General features: G+C 44.3%; 1 non-coding gene across 1 annotated transcript; it reads right to left on the bottom strand.

Moving 5' to 3' along the window:
- Positions 1–12,393: 12,393 nt before the first annotated feature.
- On the bottom strand, positions 12,394–12,476 carry TRNAL-CAG (transfer RNA leucine (anticodon CAG)). Its single transcript has one exon. It is a non-coding gene; the product is annotated as a tRNA-Leu (tRNA).
- Between the last annotated feature and the right edge of the window lie 5,028 nt (positions 12,477–17,504).

Here is a 17,504-nt window from a genome sequence, read left to right as displayed (position 1 = left end):
TTAAACTGTTGCAGAAACTCAGTAGATTCCTGTGGACTTGCGCAGAACCATAGTACAGGCTTTAGTAATGAGCCGTTTAAACTACGGGAATGCGCGTTACACTGGTATGGCGGATTATCTGTTCTCCCGCCTCCAGGTTATTCAAAATGCAGCAGCCAGACTCATTTATAGCAAAGATTAATTTAGCTCAGCTTTAGCTTGCTTATAAACTCCAATCTGACTGCCTATGTGCAAGCGCTCTAAGTTCAAAATTCTCTGCTGCGCGCAAAAGGCACTATACACTTCTGGCACAAAGATTCTCTGCTCCAACTTGAATTTTATAGACCATCCCGTAATCTGAGATCTCAGAACCTAGCACTAGCTAAAACAACACAGTTTAAATAAGCATTTTCAATGAAACGGGTCTTGCATTTGTTTGTTAGAGCTATTAGCGTTGTAAAGCAAAAAAAAATGCAGCGCGATCGCGCTGCGTGGAAAATAAACAGATAAAGTCGTCCGGACTTCAGGCTGAAAACATCGAGCCTCGTATGTTTTTTAGACTTTGCCAGTGCCGTGTAGGTGGGCTAAACACCGGAAAAGGCATGACGTATGCATGCCTTTCACAAATGAAAGCAAGCGGATTTTAAAAGGCAAGCCCACGAACCAATGTAAGTGACTGACGTGGCATGGGCATGGTTCGAAGCCCAGAGAGAGGTTACAGAATGGACGGAGCGCTTCGTGCTCGCCCATAAAAAGTAAGGTCAGGTGGCCGCACTTTCCCCCACTTAGCAGCAGCGTTGGAATTTACTGCCACTGGATATTCGGCTCATGGAGGAACACGTAACATTCAGAAAAAGGCTAAATCCTGGCTCTTCCCTCACTAACTCTTCTACTTTCATCTTAAACCAGATTTGTAATAAAAAGCGCCCTATATATTTCGAGAGATTCGCGTTCTCAGCACCCTGATACCCCCCCTGGGGATGATTGAAGCGCTTCACAAAAAACATAAATCAATAAATAAAAAATAGTACTTGTTTCATCCTTGCTTTGACAGCCACTTTTTCTAAACATTTTTCCAGTTGCTGCTGCAGCATGCCCTGAGGTTCATTGAAAGGATGTGTGTTGTAATCAAAGATGGATGCTCGTAGATTATAAAAGAAGTAGGTTTATTAACTTAGTTGAAGGTTACAGATAAAGCCCCACCAGGAGCAGCATCCTGCAGCTCAGCCCTTCTCACTCCAACTGTCCACTCATCCAAGCACAAACACTGTCAACATTCCAACCATACTATGACCTCACACTCACTAGCTGAATAGCAGGGAACATTAAGGTAGTAGGGAGAATGCATAAGATACAAAGAGGCCACAACACATCTCTCCCCTTAACAAAACATATTCAACAGAACGGAAAACGGCAAAACACCCTTCATCAACCTTCCTCCAAAACTGAGTACCACCCCATCGAAATAAACAGTACAGGTTAACAAACGCTCACTCTGCATAACTTCAATACTCCAATGGGATGTAAGAAGGTAAAAAACAGTTAATCAATATGTTCCACAAATTTACAATACAAGTGTACAAATAACACAAAACTTCCCTGCTCACCCAACAGAGAACACTAACTACCTGTTCCCCTCCACATCATGCACACTATAACAGGACCAACCTGTTGCCTTCCACAACTCAACACTCAACAGGACTAGAGTTTATTTCACCTCTACTGCATTGGGGTGTAACCACCTATCCCATCACCATTCACTTAAAGAGAACCAGGGTCTCACCTACCCTCCACTGCATTGGGGTGTAAACATGTACCCCTATCACCATTCACTTAAACAGAACCAGGGTTTCACCTACCCTCTACTGCACTGAGGTGTAATCACATACTCCCATCACCCTATACTCGAACAGGACCAGGGTTTCACCTACCCTATACTGCAATGGGATGTAACTACCTACCCCCTTAACATTGGGCCTAAAACACTGCCCTGCATCCTTAACCCCATAGGAAGGATTTACAAATATCACTGGGGTGTACCCCCCCTTGACATTGGGCTTAACACACTGCCCCCACATCCTTAACCCCATAGGAAAGATTGACACGCATCACTGGGGTGTACCTCCCTTAACATTGGGCTTAACACACTGCCCCCACATCCTTAACCCCATAGGAAGGATTGACACATATCACTGGGGTGTATCCCCATTAACATTGGGCTTAACACACTGCCCCCACATCCTTAACCCCTTAGGAAGGATGGTCAAAAACACAATCCCAAATATGGATCAAAATACTAATATCACAACATAAGAATGTCACTCTGCACGTGACTCTAGCATCCAACCTCAAATTATACATCTCTAAAATCAAGAATGGCTTTAAAACTTCAGGCCAATATGCACACGCAAAATATGGTAAGCAAAATTTCATGCTAAAATAGCATTAGGGTGCACCTCCCATGCGTAACATACATGCCACGACTCAGCAACTTTAAAACATGTCAGTAACGGCATAACATTTCTCAATTCAATACAGCAATAAAAATTAATTTCAGCAGCAGCAAACAATGTCAGCATAAACATAACATTACTCAATTCAAACCAATGCATCTTTAAAATAGAGGGTAGCAGTATTGAAAAATATACTCAAGCAATGTATGGTATTGAGTAAAATGCACATGACAGTAAACCTAAAGTTAAAAAATATTCAATACTCCACACCGGTGAGCGACTTCTCACCCGAATACATTGCCACTGTACAGTTTATCCCATTTAAATGAACGCACAGTTCTTTATCCTCATATGAAAAATTGGCACACATGTTCTTCACTGCACATGAGCTGTTCCCATGTGCCAGGTCGGCGCTGTAGTCTTCCTCTCAGAAAACTTCCTGGAAACAGATCAGGTACCCAATGATATCTCTTGTAGAATAAGAGATGGGGAAACTCAGCAACCCAGTCAACAGGTAGACTGTAAATGTTACTCACAATGTGTGCCCTAAGGACAGTGCTTCAAGCGGCTGCAGCCCAGGTTCACTGATCACTCTTCAGATAGTGTTTAAATGCTGACACCAGTTGTTCCTCCATCTGACTTTCTACTAGGTTACCAAATGTTTAGTGCCATACATTTTTAACTCTGTACACAGGCAGTTCAGCAGACCATTTCCTCAATATGCCCAGTTCATACAAGCAGGTACAACAGGTCTGGCTCCATGCACAGCTGAGCAGCCCACCTTCTCAATCTTCAGGCCACTGCACTCCCTGTTTGCTGCATACCTAGTAGACTAAACAGCTTGCCTTGAAGTTAAACAGGTCACTCGCCCTCTAACTTCTGTTGAGTACAGGCTGTCTGGTAGAAAAGACACTGGTGGGGCTTCCAGAGCATTCTTCTTCCCTTCCGTCTCTTTTGTTTTCCATTTTTCTCTTAGGTTTTCAATCTCTCTTCTCTTGGTTTTCCTCTGTAATCTAGTTCCTCCTTAGATTTTCTGTAGGTTCAGTTTCTTTCTTTTTTTCACGTGTTGGTTCTTCCTTAAATCGTCACCAGTGTTGTATTCAATGATGGATGCTCGTAGATTATAAAAGAAGTAGGTTTATTAGCTTAGTTGAAGGTTACAGATAAAGCCCCACCAGGAGCAGCATCCTGCAGCTCAGCCCTTCTCACTCCAACTGTCCACTCATCTAAGCCCAAACACTGTCAACATTCCAACCATACTATGACCTCACTCACTGGCTGAGTAGCAGGGAACATTAAGGTAGTAGGGAGAATGCATAAGATAGAAAGAGGCCACAACAATGTGCCATGTCACTTACCTGCCTCACGTTGCTGCCTGTGAATTTTGGAGCTGCTCTACAGAGTCTCAACCTTCCCACTGCTATGTTGAGAGGTGGCTTCTGCCTCTCAGGCCTATCATTTGGTGCTGAGGTGTGCCCTGAGGGTACTGTCTGAAAGACCTCCAGGAGGATGGTGCTGCTATGTCGCTGAAGTATACTTGTGATACTGCTACACAGGATGATACCCTCTGCTATCATCTTGTGTTCAGAGACAACAAGGGCGAAAATTGGCACTCAAGTGTTCTCTTTTCTTTTTTTATCTACTTTGAGAGGTGTGAGTTGCTACACTTTCCTTGAATAACTTACGCGTCCTGGCTCTCCTGTCTGGTGGTTTCTTTTTCGATAAAGCAAAAGTGGGCTCATGTCAGTGCTTAATTTGTGCTTGTTGTTTCCGGTGCTGAGCACCAGCACTTATTTTTGAGGTCCGGTGCTTAGTCTACTGCCTCAAGCATTTGCTGCGATCAAAAGACACGTTTGGGAAAGACGGAGGAAGGGAAAAATGAAAAAGCGTCACAAAGAGCAAAAGCAGAAAACGGCAGGTGTGAGTTAAAGGGGCAGGGAATGGTTTTAAATGGATTGTAGAGGTCCGAGATGGCTTCAGGGTTATGCTGCCTCAGTATTCTGTGTTTGCACATTTAATTGCAGCAGCCGCGTGTTTAAGAGGGGGGCTTTGGGCACCGGCACCTTTTTATTTACAAATTAAGCACTGGCTCATGTCCATCCGCATAGTAAACTCAGTTGAGTGACTTATTGAGGAGGTAATGCTCCATTGCTTACCAGTAATCTCATTACCCCAAATCCATCTTCTTTGTTTATTTGAATATATTACTTTTGCTAGCAGAGAATTTCCTCCCTTGATCTCACCACCAGCTGAGATGGCCTGTAGAGTGTTGCTCTTGTTTGCGTCACTTGTCAGCATTTAGGGATGAAAGTGAAATAGCGCCCACGCTTTTTTTTGTCCGTTAGGGTGGTACTCATATATGCCAACATTTTCTAACTGGGAAGTGGGAGATTTTGAAAAAACAAACCGGGTAATGTACTTTCCCCATTGGTTTATATTTAAGCGGAGTCAATTTTAGGCGAGAGACTGTTATGTCGTGCACGCGTGGTTGCCACTTTGTGTTCAAGGCAACGCGTGCATTGTTATGATGTGTATGTATGTAACGTTCCACTCTCGGTCCGGCAGTTGTTCTCTGCTGATCCAGGAGTGGGACGCTTCTCTGGAGTGGTGCAATAAACATCATACTTACCTCTTCCACTTGTGTATTACTTGACAAGTGGCGACGAGCTGCACCACTCCCCGAACCCACATTCCAGGTTCTCTCTTCGTTCTCCTCCAGCGTTTTTTTTTACAATGTCTTCTGTTTTTTTGTTTTTTTTTTCTTCCTCCTGGATTTCTTTTCCATCACTCCTTCATCGTTGTTCCTGCTGACGGCTCCTTCTCTTCAAGTTTACTGTGCCGTAAGTTTAGCTGCATTTTCTCTTTTACTTGTTTTTTTTTTAGAGACTTATGTCCCGCGCTGTATAGTGCGAATTTGCCGCTATTGGAAGTTTTCATTGCGTTCTTCCAGTTGTTTGGATACCTAGTGACGTGTGCCCTTCTTGCACATCATTTAGCAACAGTGGATGCCTGTCAACTGAATGCCGTCGTTGGACGTCCTGTGCATTTCATTGAACTCTTCATTCGTGCTACTACAATCTCAGAGGATTTATTATTATTTATTTATTTTTTTCTCTATCATCTGGTGTTTTACGCCACATTTATTACGTCCATTTACTTTCGTTCTAAAGCAGTTCAACCAGTGACTGCCGGACGGTTAACTACGCAGGAACACCTTGACTCTGCTGCGTGCACGCGCTGTGCCATTGTAGTCATTGCTACTTCACTTAACTTATCTGATCAACCTTCGAAGCACGCATTAGCAATATGTGTGCCCAGAGTTTTTTTCTTCCTCCTCCACAATCGTTCTGGCCTGCAGGTGGCGCTCCTTGCATGAAGTGGCCAGAATGGAAAGCATTCTTTCTCAATTACATTGATACTATTGATATCCAAGGTGACATGCCTCCCCAACAAAAGAAAAGGATTTTCTTGCATTGTGTTGGCCCGGAAGGTTTAAAGGCATACAACTAAGCAACTAAAGCTGGGGGCGGAGAAGGGGATCAAAATGCATTTGATAGTGCTATCAGTGTTTTTGACCATTATTTTTCCCCGAAAGTATGTATTGGTATTCTAAGATACAAATTTTTCCACAGGAAACAAGAAATTGATGAGACTATTGATGATTATCTTGCTGCTCTTAGAACGTTATCGTTAGATTGCAATTTTGGACAATTACAAGAAGAATTAATCAGAGATCAAATTGTTATGCACGTTAATGATTCTTCTGTTCAAGAAAGGTTATGGGTTAATGGAGATGCTAGCTTACAACAAATTCTTGACATTTTCAGGAAAGCTGAAATGTCTTCTAGGAGTGCTAAAGTCATACTCAAAGAACCTAAGTTGGATGAGAGTGTAAATAAAGTTCATTCTAAAATTCGAGGGCAGAATACATGCAAAAAAACAGAAGTAGTTAAGGGCACTTCTAGTGAACACCTTAAATGTTTCCGTTGTGGCAGCAGCTCACATTTAGCAAATAACAAATTGTGTCCTGCATTAAAACAGAAATGTTCTTCATGCGGGGTGGTTGGACATTTTTCTAAGGTGTGTAGGAAGAAACTCTTCAATGAAGTCAAATTTGTAGAGAAAGAGTGTGATGATACTTTACCATGGGAAAAAAATGATGACAATAAGTTTGTTCTAAACATCAGAAGTAATAACAAATCAGTCCTAAATGTTGATTCTGTGAAAGTCAGGAAGAAACCTATTTGTATGATGACTATTGGTGGAATTGAAGTCCAAATGTATGTAGATTCTGGCTCACCTTACACTATTATTAATGAACAGTTGTGGTTTGATAAATTTCAAAAGAAATTAGGGGATATTCTAGTCCTTCCTGATATCGCTCCTGAAGGATTTTCGGGTGAGAAAATTGATTAAGTAGGATTTACCACTTGTTGGTTTGAATTCAAAGATAGATCTAGTTTATGCAAATTGTATGTTGCGAAGAGAGGTCCTGCAATTTTAGGTTGGCAAGATCAAGGCAGTTTAGATATCATATTGAATCCCAATAGTCCTGATCCAGTGATGGTAGTCGATGTGTGCGAATCTGGATCTAGTTCCCTTAAAAAAAAATTCCCTAAAGTCTTTAATGATAGTATTGGCAAGTTAACTGATTTTGTACACAAAATTGTGCTCAAGGATAATTCTTCACCCAAGATTTTCAAAGTAAGGAACATACCCTTAACTGTTAGATGTGAAGTTGAGAAGGAATTAAATGCTTTAGTGAGTGCAGACATTATAGAAAAGATTGAATCTTCTGAGTGGGTTTTTCCCATTGTAGTTGCTAGACGTTCCGATGGCAAAATTAGATTGTGTATTGATTTACGTCATCTTAATGACAACATTCTTGTTGACCAGTTTCCTTTACCACGCATTTCAGAAATGCTTTCCACAATTAAAGACGCAAAACTGTTTTCCACCATAGATCTTTCGGCCGTTTACCATCAGATTGTGTTACACCAAGATTCAAAAAACTATACAGCATTCATTACTCCTTTTGGATGTTTCCAATACAAGAGGATGCCTTTTGGTTTGGCCTCTGCTGCTGCTGTTTTTCAGAGACTCATGCATTCATTATTTGGTAACATGCCCAACGTACATTGCTTTCAAGATGACATCCTAATCCATGGCAGAGATAAAATCGAACATGATCACTTGTTGGATCGTGTATTAAGTATCCTAAATGAAAGAGGTTTGACAGTCAAATTTTCGAAGTGCAAATTCGCTGTCAGGAGTGTTACGTATTTGGGTCACGTGTTGAGTGAGGAGGGAATTAGGCCCAAACCTGATTTAATTGATGCAATACGTTTAGCGCCGGAACCCAGTTGTAAAGATGATGTAAAGTCTTTTCTTGGTCTCACAGAGTTTTACTCCAAATACATTATGAATTTTTCCTGAAAAACATTCCACATAAGACAGTTACTCAAGAACGGTAGCAAATTTAATTGGTGTAAGGAGTGTGATTATGAATTCAGAAACATTAAAACAGCTATTGCTAATACTGTTCCTCTGTCAGGTTTTGATCCCAATTTGCCTAGCATTGTTACCACCGATGCCAGCTCGAAAGGTTTAGGTGCAATATTGTCTCAGAGAAAGAGTGATGGCAGTGAAAATTTAATTGCCTATGCTTCTAGGTCTCTGACTGACGCAGAAGGTAAATATTCTGTGATAGAAAGAGAAACATTGGCGTGCGTGTGGGCTTTGGAGCATTTTAGAGCATTTGTCTGGGGCAAACATTGTGAAATTCGTAGTGATCACAAACCTTTGGTTAAATTACTCACCACTAAAGGGATGGCCAAGGCTTTGGCACGTATTGCCAGGTTATCCATGAGACTCCAAGATTTTCTTTACAATGTATCTTATGTTCCTGGTAAGGATAATGTGTCAGCTGATTTCCTTTCCAGAATGCCTTTAAGTGGTAAACATGAAACTGAATCTGATTGGGATGACTACCATATTGCCTGGTTACACGATGAAGATATTCCTTTTATCAACCAACAGTCGTGGATTGAGGAGTATTCCAAGGATGCTATAATTCAAGAAGTTTTGAAGTACATGGTTGAGGGATGGCCAGAGAAGAAAGATCTGAGCCCTAATTTGAGGAATTTTTGGGAAGTTAGGAATGAATTGTCTCACTTCAAAAGTATACTATGGAGGGGTGATAGAGCTATTCCACGACTAACCTTAGGAAATCTATTACTTTACAATGCCATGAGGGTCATGGAGGCATCGTTAGAACCAAACAATCTGTTAAAAAATTATTTTGGTGGCCTGGTTACGATATCTTCATTGAAAGGTGTGTTAGAGATTGTGTAAAATGTGCTAATGCCGACAAATCTTTAAAAACTTTGAAACCCAATGAGTACTTTTCTTGTAACCCCAAGAATCCTTGGGAAGTCATTGCATTGGATATTATGGGCCCCATTGGCATTAATAGTAAATATATCATCGCAGCTATAGATGTTTTTTCAAAATGGCCGGTGGTTGAAATTGTAAATAGGGTAGACTCTGATGCTGTTCTAAAATTTTTAGACAGGATTTTTACTGATGAAGGTATTCCCTCCAGGATTATCACCTACAATGGAGTACAATTTACATCAAAAAAGCTAAGGAATATTTCAGTAGAGTTGGAATTAGACATTGTACTACCTCTTTATACAATCCCAGTGGCAATGGTTTTATCGAACGATTTAACAGAGTGCTTAAAGGGGCAATTCAATCTGAAGGTATAGCGGATGAGAACTGGGAATTACAAGTCCTTAAAACAGTGTGGATGTATCGTATTACGTTAAATGAAATGACTGGATGTACTCCCTTCGAGATTATGAGAGGGAGAATTGCTAGAACTAAAGTTAATCCTTCTTGGTTGTTTGAGGATCCTGTAGTTACCATGGACTTAGATGTTGTAAGAAACAAATTAAGTAACACTCATGAGCGTTATCAAACTAAATTTGAGCAAAACTGTAGTAACAAGCACACCCATAGTGTAAAGGTAGGGATGCTAGTTAAAACTAAGAAACCTTGGAAGGTCAGGAAGGGAGAAAGTCAATATTCCAAACCTTTCAGGGTAATTGAAGTGTTAAGAAATGCGGTCAGGTTATCTGATGGTAGAAGTATCAACAAAGAGAGGGATCGGGAGAATTGAAGGTCCAGTGTACGTACTCCCAATGTTTATAACCGTTACAAAAAAGTACACTGTTCCTAACTCTAGGGTGAACAATTAAAGTTTAGGAGCTAGAGCCCTCACACACCCGAAAGGGTGTCATGCTTCATCATCGGGAAGCTCCTCGTCAGACCGGCTGGTGCAATATCTGACGGGCTCCCCTTTCGGGGGCTCTTTGCCGGAGATCTTTTAATATATGGTGGCTGCCGTTAATTCATAAAGGTCAGACACTCAATATGGCAGGAGAGTAGAAGGATTTAAGATTGATTAGAAACCCCTAAACTAATCTGTTTACTGGTTATCCAAAGGGGTTACGATCAAGATTAAAAACATACTTAAGTGGAAAATGAGAGTAATGCTCAACCACTTTAAAAGCCTGGAGTACTGGGAAATTGTCACCTGACCCCTAGGGTCTGGTCAACATGTTTCGCGTAATTTGGTCGTGAAAGATCCTCTAACGCTTCATCAGGACCTAGATCAAACTAGACTTCTCCTGGCTATATACAAAAGAAAACACTATCTAATTATGTGTGTGAGAAATAGGTAACAGTCACTTACATTTGTGTGAACTGTCTCGTCAAGAGTCTGAAACAAAAAAAGGTCGCCCCGCCCTCTTCGTGTGGGGGGCCCCTTGGGGAGTAGCACGATCCAGCCTATTGCTTTTTTGTATAGGCGTCCTCGATTTGAGACACCTACCCGTGGCGTGCTAGCCCCGGAGACCCTGATATATATCTGATGGTAGAGTCTGGAATTTCAGACGCATTGCCATATTAAAAGGTAATGAGTGGGTGTATCCTACTAATAGCCAAGGTGAGCGTGGGACTTTTCTGGACTTTGACCCAGTAATTGAATCGAGAAGGTCAAATTGCAATGAGGAGAGTGGGGGTCATGAGGCTCAAGATTTAGTAGTAGAACAAAATGACCTGGATTTTGAGCCTCATAGACATGAGGAGAATAATTCCTTGAACAGTAACATGTTATTCAAAGAGTCCGGAGCCAAGTCTTCATCTCCAAATATACTTGATGATAACTATGTTACCAAATGTAAAAGGAATAGATGTAAACCAAAATGGCTAGATGACTATGTTAATTAGATCTGCATTATTTTCGTTGACTGTTCTTTAGATTTCATTATTTTTATTTTGATTGTTTTTCTTTGAATGTTTATATATTTTGGTTATTAAGAAAAGGGAGATGTGTTATGTCGTGCGCGCGTGGTTGCCACTTTGTATTCATGGCAACGCGTGCATTGTTATGATGTGTATGTATGTAACATTCCACTCTCGGTCCGGCAGTTGTTCTCTGCTGATCCAGGAGTGGGACGCTTCTCTGGAGTGGTGCAATAAACATCATACTTACCTCTTCCACTTGTGTATTACTTGACAGAGACACCTAAAGTAAAGACATTTTTGGCTTTGACGTTAGTGAGTCTCCCACCTGAATGGGGTCTATTGACATGTACGGGTTCTTAACTGCTGATGCGTGGGTGACTGTCAGTGAGTCCTGTTTTTAAACCCAGGATCAATATCTGCCAACATTCTGTGTCGAAAAAGAGGTAGGCTTTTCGGGCGTCAAAACAGCTACTATGCAATTTAATTTAATGACCGGAACTGACGTCTCAAGGCCACTGTGCCAATGACGTCACTCCAGGCCGGCCTTTTTTTTACTGCAGGTTTTCTATTATTATGTAGGAATGTTTCTTACTATGGTATGTGCATTTAAATGACGCAGTGTTTTTAGTATGTATTCAACATTCAATTGCAAATGTATTATTGATTGTTTTTCATTTATTGTTTTAATTGTATTGGATTTTATTATCTGTGCAATAAATCATTCATTCAAAATCAGATATAGATTTGAGGGAATGCTGAGTGGTTTCAGGCCCACATGATATCACTAAACATAAAATGCCTGCCATGAGTGAAGTTTTAATGAGAAACTCCCAGAAACGCGGAATAAAATCCGAATTGAAATGTGACATAAAAATAACACAGCTGTAAATAAAAGCCTGCCTTAGTTCGCAGCTGAAAGCAGTTCAGGGCACATAAGAAAATGCTATCTGATGGACTCACAGGCTGGCAACAGGCATTAAAAAACTGTTTTGCAAAATCGGTAGGTGACCGAAAACGTAAAAACCCGTAGTCTGCGCCGTAGATCGTCAAGGTTGGCGAGTTTGTGAGTGTGGGTAGATCTGCAGTTTTTCCACATATGAGAATGTGCAGCTGCCTGTAGGTCGGCGCTGGGAACAGCTGTCTTCCCATTCAGGCACAAGAGGCCCTTTGTCCTGTGGCAGAAGCATCGGGCATTCCCGTGGCAGCAGCCACTAAAGCTTATTCCATCTCTTGCCAACTCAGGTTTCAGGGAAACCTCCTGCACTCCGCTGCAGAGTCCACGGGGTGATTTGTATAAGACTGGCGCGCCACCTTGTGGCAGATCGCGGAATGAAAGTTAAAGAAAGAAAAAAAGAAACTACCCCAAACCCCACGTGTTTCATTCAGTGGAAGTCCGTGGCGGAAACGAGCCACGCTGGGAATTAATTTATTTGTTGTTATATGGGGTTAGTGAATTCACCCGATTTTTTTTAATAACAGCCTTCAATATATGGACAGTATCAAAAATGCAGCTGATGAGTTACGTTGTGATGCTTGTCTCAAATTTGGAAAGCGAACGCGCGCTCATAGGTTGGGAACCACGTGCTCCACGGTACGTCAATGTAAAGTCGGAAATATATACAATAAACGAAGCAAAATAAAACAATCTTGTCAGAAGTGGGATTCGAACCCACGCCTCCAGGGGAGACTGCGACCTGAACGCAGCGCCTTAGACCGCTCGGCCATCCTGACAGCTGGTTGAAGGTAGGGTACACAGCCTTCATATGGGTGGATTACAGCCCCGGAGAACATGTGCAATTCAAATATGTTGTTGTGGACTGGCCCCCTTACCCCTTGTTCTCCTCAGCTCCCCAGCAGTGATCTTTAGCACTAACCTTTTCACTTCTGGATATGAAAGAAATAAGGATGCCAGTGGGTGAAACAATCCATTGTAAAGTGTGGGAACTGAAGAGCTAAGGTGGATTCTTACTGACATTTATGACAACTTGGGAGCACTCCTTTTATGCTCTTTTTCTTGCTTTAACTTTAAATAGCAGTCACGTTTCGGCACAGAACTACACTTCCCACAAACTCTTATTAATTGACCACTTGGCACTAACTGTACTGGAGCCGTAACAACTTGAGGGCTCCAGGGGAGAGAGGGAGATACCAGAGATCAGACATTATATCTGCTATATGGACTTATCCCCAAGTGGTTATATGTCCCTTAATTTATCCTGGAGGTCATGACCAATCTCCAGGTGTAGCAGACGGTCACTCAGAATGCAGCTGTGGTTCTTCTGTACGGGTTGAGGGGGGCGCCCCCACCCTTTTCCAGGCAAGAAGAGTGTCTGTCAGGCTGAACAAAGGTCAGCCTAACAGACACTCTCGTGGTTCAGGTCAGGCAGCCAGGAGCGAGACATGCGCGAAATATGCAGGATCCCAGCTACCTGAGCTGAACTTTGCCAGAAAAAGGATTTCAAAGGAATTCCTCAGCCTGACAAAAGTGCCTCAAGCCCCGCCCCCTCATGACAAGTGAAAGCGTCATCCATTGCCTCATACCTGGGGAATTCAGTTTTAAGTCCTGTATTGCCTAGGGCTAAGTGTCAATCAGTGACACCTCATCACAGAATGGGGAGGGGCCAGCAGTCTTACTGAACCCATCCCACTCTGTGACGAGTGAAGGACTACTGCCTTCCCACAGGGATAGAAAAGAAAACAAACACAAATGATGGACGGAATGCAGAACCAAGCAAACATTCACCCCCAGTCACAGTTCTGGGTTTAATCCATCAACTCTTTTTCTCACCATGCCACCCCAGTTTGGATCCAGCCATATGCAAATCTGTTTTCACCCTGTTCCCCATGGGAACAGTCCAGCCCTGTCAGTTCGGGCTGGACTGTTCCCATGGGGAACAGGGTCAAGACTGATTTGCATATGTCTGGGTCCAAACTGAATGTCATGGCAAGCAAAAATACTGATGGATTAAACCCAGAACTGTGACAGGGGGTGAATGCTTGATTTGTTCTGCATTCTGTCCATCACCTGTTGTTTTTGCATTTGTCACCCCAAGTGGGAAGGGTATGCCCAGATGTGGGTCCCGTGCTTTCTATGGCACCAGACTCAAACTAGCCTGGCTGATGAGAGAGAGGTGAGACCTAGCCCGGCAAATGGCGATAGTGGAGGTGCAGCCCCATTGTTGGGTTATTGGAGGTACGACTAGAATAAGTGGAAGAGGTTTATTTCTTAAAAGAAGCTAAAAGTCCCAGGAAGTACTGACACAAAGCTGCCAAGGTTTCAGATTGTTATGTATGACAGTTTCATAATTTCAGTGTAATTATGAGTGGCATTTCAACAACTATGAGTGACATTTCTTGCAAGGAAAATCAAGCAAGAGGAAACCATATAAATATTGTAATATATTGAGTCCTATACCTCCCTTTGTACATCAGAGCCACCTTGTGGCCTTTGTTAAACACTACTCAGAGCTTACCCAGCAAAGTGAGAAACTGGAGCAAGAAGGTTTTGCCGCACTTCAGGGCTTGTGTGACAATCTCGGAAATGCGTTATTCTAATGCAAGATGCGTGACACTTGGCAGGGCTGACTGACAGGAACCGCAGGCAAATGCTGCTGCTCAGGTGAACAACCCAGGTGGAATGGCCAACTGAACCGCAGCAGTAGCCAGGGAAACAGAAAACTCACAACATCAATCCAAAATACACAACTCTAACATAAAGGGATGTTTAACAGGGTACAGCACTAAATCGGTAGTAAGAACACAAATAAAACCCCCAAACCAACATCTCCCCCCTTTCAAAAATAAACGCACAAAACACAATTAATACAACTGAAAATCCTTAAACTTAGATTGTACAACAATCTTCCTCCCAGCAATTTTGACTGAAGAGCCCTCATTTACAGAATCATAAACAGAATTGTACTCAGACTCTTGTTCTCAGTTATTTGAGATTGTTCCAGATTGAAAATTCAACTCAGTAGCATCATGACTCAAATTCCATCCAACAGGACTCCCCTCTGGATTACTATTACATTTTTTTTTTTCTGTGATATTGTTTTGAAAAGGTCTTGTACTCACAACAACACCTTTATTTCACTATCCATGGTTCTTAAGTAACACTGCTGAGCATCTGACTTTAACTATTTGAGCAGGATCAGAAAACTTAGGCCCTCATTACAACCCTGGCAGTCGGTGATAAAGCAGCGGTAACACCGCCAACAGGCCGGCGGTAAAAAAAATGGAATCATGACCATGGCGGAAACCGCCAACACAAACAGCCACTTTAACACACCTGCCGCCACAGCGGTAGCAACAAACACCGCGGCGGTAACCGCCAACAGCCAGGCGGAAGACAATGTACCACCCACAGCATTACAACACGCCTATCTGCCACCTTTTCCAGGGTGGTACCAATGCCATCGAAAGCACGGCGGAAACAGAACACTGAAGGGAAACGACTCACCTCTCAACACTCAAGGAAGAACCACCACACCATGGAACCCAAGCTGCACATTTTTCCAATGCTGGTGTACCTTCTCATACACCAGGAACACGAATGCCGGCGAAGACGACTACGGTGAGTACCACACCTAGCACACAAGGGAGGGGGGGAGGAAAAAGAGAGTGACACACACACACACAACATGCAACACCCCCACCCCCACCCTCAACACCATACACACAAACAGATGCAACAACATTACATATACACCCCGTAACCCTCAGGAATAACGCAAGGAAGGAATGGAGTAAAATGAGTGTAATAGTACAGTTTTAGATATATACGTCCTTAAACAATAAACATTATGTACAAAAGAAGGGACAATGCCCACTCCAAAATGTCCGTGGCCCACTGGGCCATAACACATAGGCCAAGGCCACACTTGACTCCTGCCTCAATACGGAGAGAACACTGCAGGGGCATCAGGTTGAAAACACACAGGGACGGGGAATGGGGGGTACCTCAGCCGGAAGATGTTACAACGCCACTGGCCTGGAGGATGCTCCATGCCCACTGCTTGGTCCTGGGGAGTGCAAAGCCACAATCTCTCTAGTGGGTGGGTTGCCCACTGCTTGGTCCTGGGGAGTGCAAAGCCACAGTCTCTCTAGTGGGTGGTTTGCCCACTGCTTGGTCCTGGGGAGTACAAATTCACAGTCTCTCTAGTGGGTGATTTGCCCACTGCTTGGTCCTGGGGAGTGCAAAGCCACAGTCTCGCAAGTGGGTGGTTTGCCCACTGTTTGGTCCTGGGGAGTGCAAAGCCACAGTCTCTCAAGAGGATGCCTTCTTCCACTGGTTCTGGAGGAGGCCTTGTGCCCAGTGTGCTTCAACCTGGCAAGGAGGGGCTGAGTGGATGCCTTCTTCCACTGGTTCTGGAGGGGTTCTTGTGCCCAGTGTGCTTTCTCCTGGCAAGGACGGGCTGAGTGGATGCCTTCTTCCACTGGTTCTGGAGGGGGCCTTGTGCCCAGTGTGCTTCATCCTGGCAAAGAGGGGCTGAGTGGATGCCTTCTTCCACTGGTTCTGGAGGGGGCCTTGTGCCCAGTGTGCTTCATCCTGGATGGGGTAAGGTCACAGTCTCTCACCTGTGTGTCACACCGACAGGTGTTGCAGGGGCCAGGATGCACTCCAGCACATGTAGACACCACTACACACTGCTCGCCGGCGGTGACGGCTGATCAGTGGATGCCAGTTGCGCTGCAGGTAGCGATGCTGTCAGTGGTGGTGGTAGCCTCCAGGCCTTCACCTGCAGATTTGGACAGCTGCCCACTGGAGCTGCTGCTGCTGGTAGTGGTGCTGCTGGCAGCGGTGCATGTGGCGGTACTGGCCGCGGTGCAGGTGGCGGTGCTGGCCGCGATGCAGGTGGCGGTGCTGCCAGTGGTGGTGGTGGTAGCCTCCAGGCCTTCACCTGCAGCCTCGGACGGCTGCCCACTGGGGCTGCTGCCGGCAGTGCATGTGGCGGTGCTGGCTGCGGTGCAGGTGGCGGTGCTGGCCGCGGTGCAAGTGGCGGTGCTGCCAGTGGTGGTGGTAGCCTCCAGGCCTTCACCTGCAACCTCGGACGGCTGAAGTGCCATGGCTGGTGTTGTGTGCCCCTTCCTGCCCTTGGCATATTGTGGTGCCTCCTTCCCTTTGCTGGCTGGTGTCCTCTTCTTGCTAGATGGCAGACCCTTCTTGTCCTTGGCAGGTGGTGCTGGCACACTGGTTGGGCTGACAGGTGCCTCCTTGGAGCCTCTCACACCTGCAGTTGCTGCAGAAACCACAGTGGCCGTGGACTGGGTGGCTGAGGTACTGGGCTGGGTTCTGGCCACCCTGGCCCGAGGTGAAGGACAGGGGGGGGTAGGGAATAGGTCAATGTTGGAGAGGAAAAGCTTTTTAGGGACACTGGGGCGGGAAGAGGGTGAAGGTTTGGGTGTAGAGGAAGAGGGAGTGGTTGTAGGAGGTGTCAGTCTGCTGTGTTTGGGTGCAGGTGCATGGGCTGGATGCTGTTGTGAGGTGGATGGCTGTTGGGTGTCTGAGTGCTTGTGTTTGTGTACTTTGGGAGGAGGGGTCACAGACACAGTGGGAGAGGACACAGGGGACGTGTGCATGGATGTGGAGGTGGTGACTGCTAGTGAGGGGCGTGTAGTGATAGGCGTGCTGGTGATGGAGGTAGTGGATAAGGATGTAGTACATGCAGGTGTGAGTGGAGACACTACTGGGAGGGAGGTGGACGACGAGGAGGAGGGGGACACAGTGGAGGCAGTGAATGTTGGTGTGTCTGCATG

Source organism: Pleurodeles waltl, chromosome 4_2 (genome assembly GCF_031143425.1).
Source record: "Pleurodeles waltl isolate 20211129_DDA chromosome 4_2, aPleWal1.hap1.20221129, whole genome shotgun sequence".
Taxonomy (NCBI): domain Eukaryota; kingdom Metazoa; phylum Chordata; class Amphibia; order Caudata; family Salamandridae; genus Pleurodeles; species Pleurodeles waltl.
Note: the sequence above shows the minus strand (reverse complement) of the source record. Positions and strands in the feature narration are given on the sequence as shown.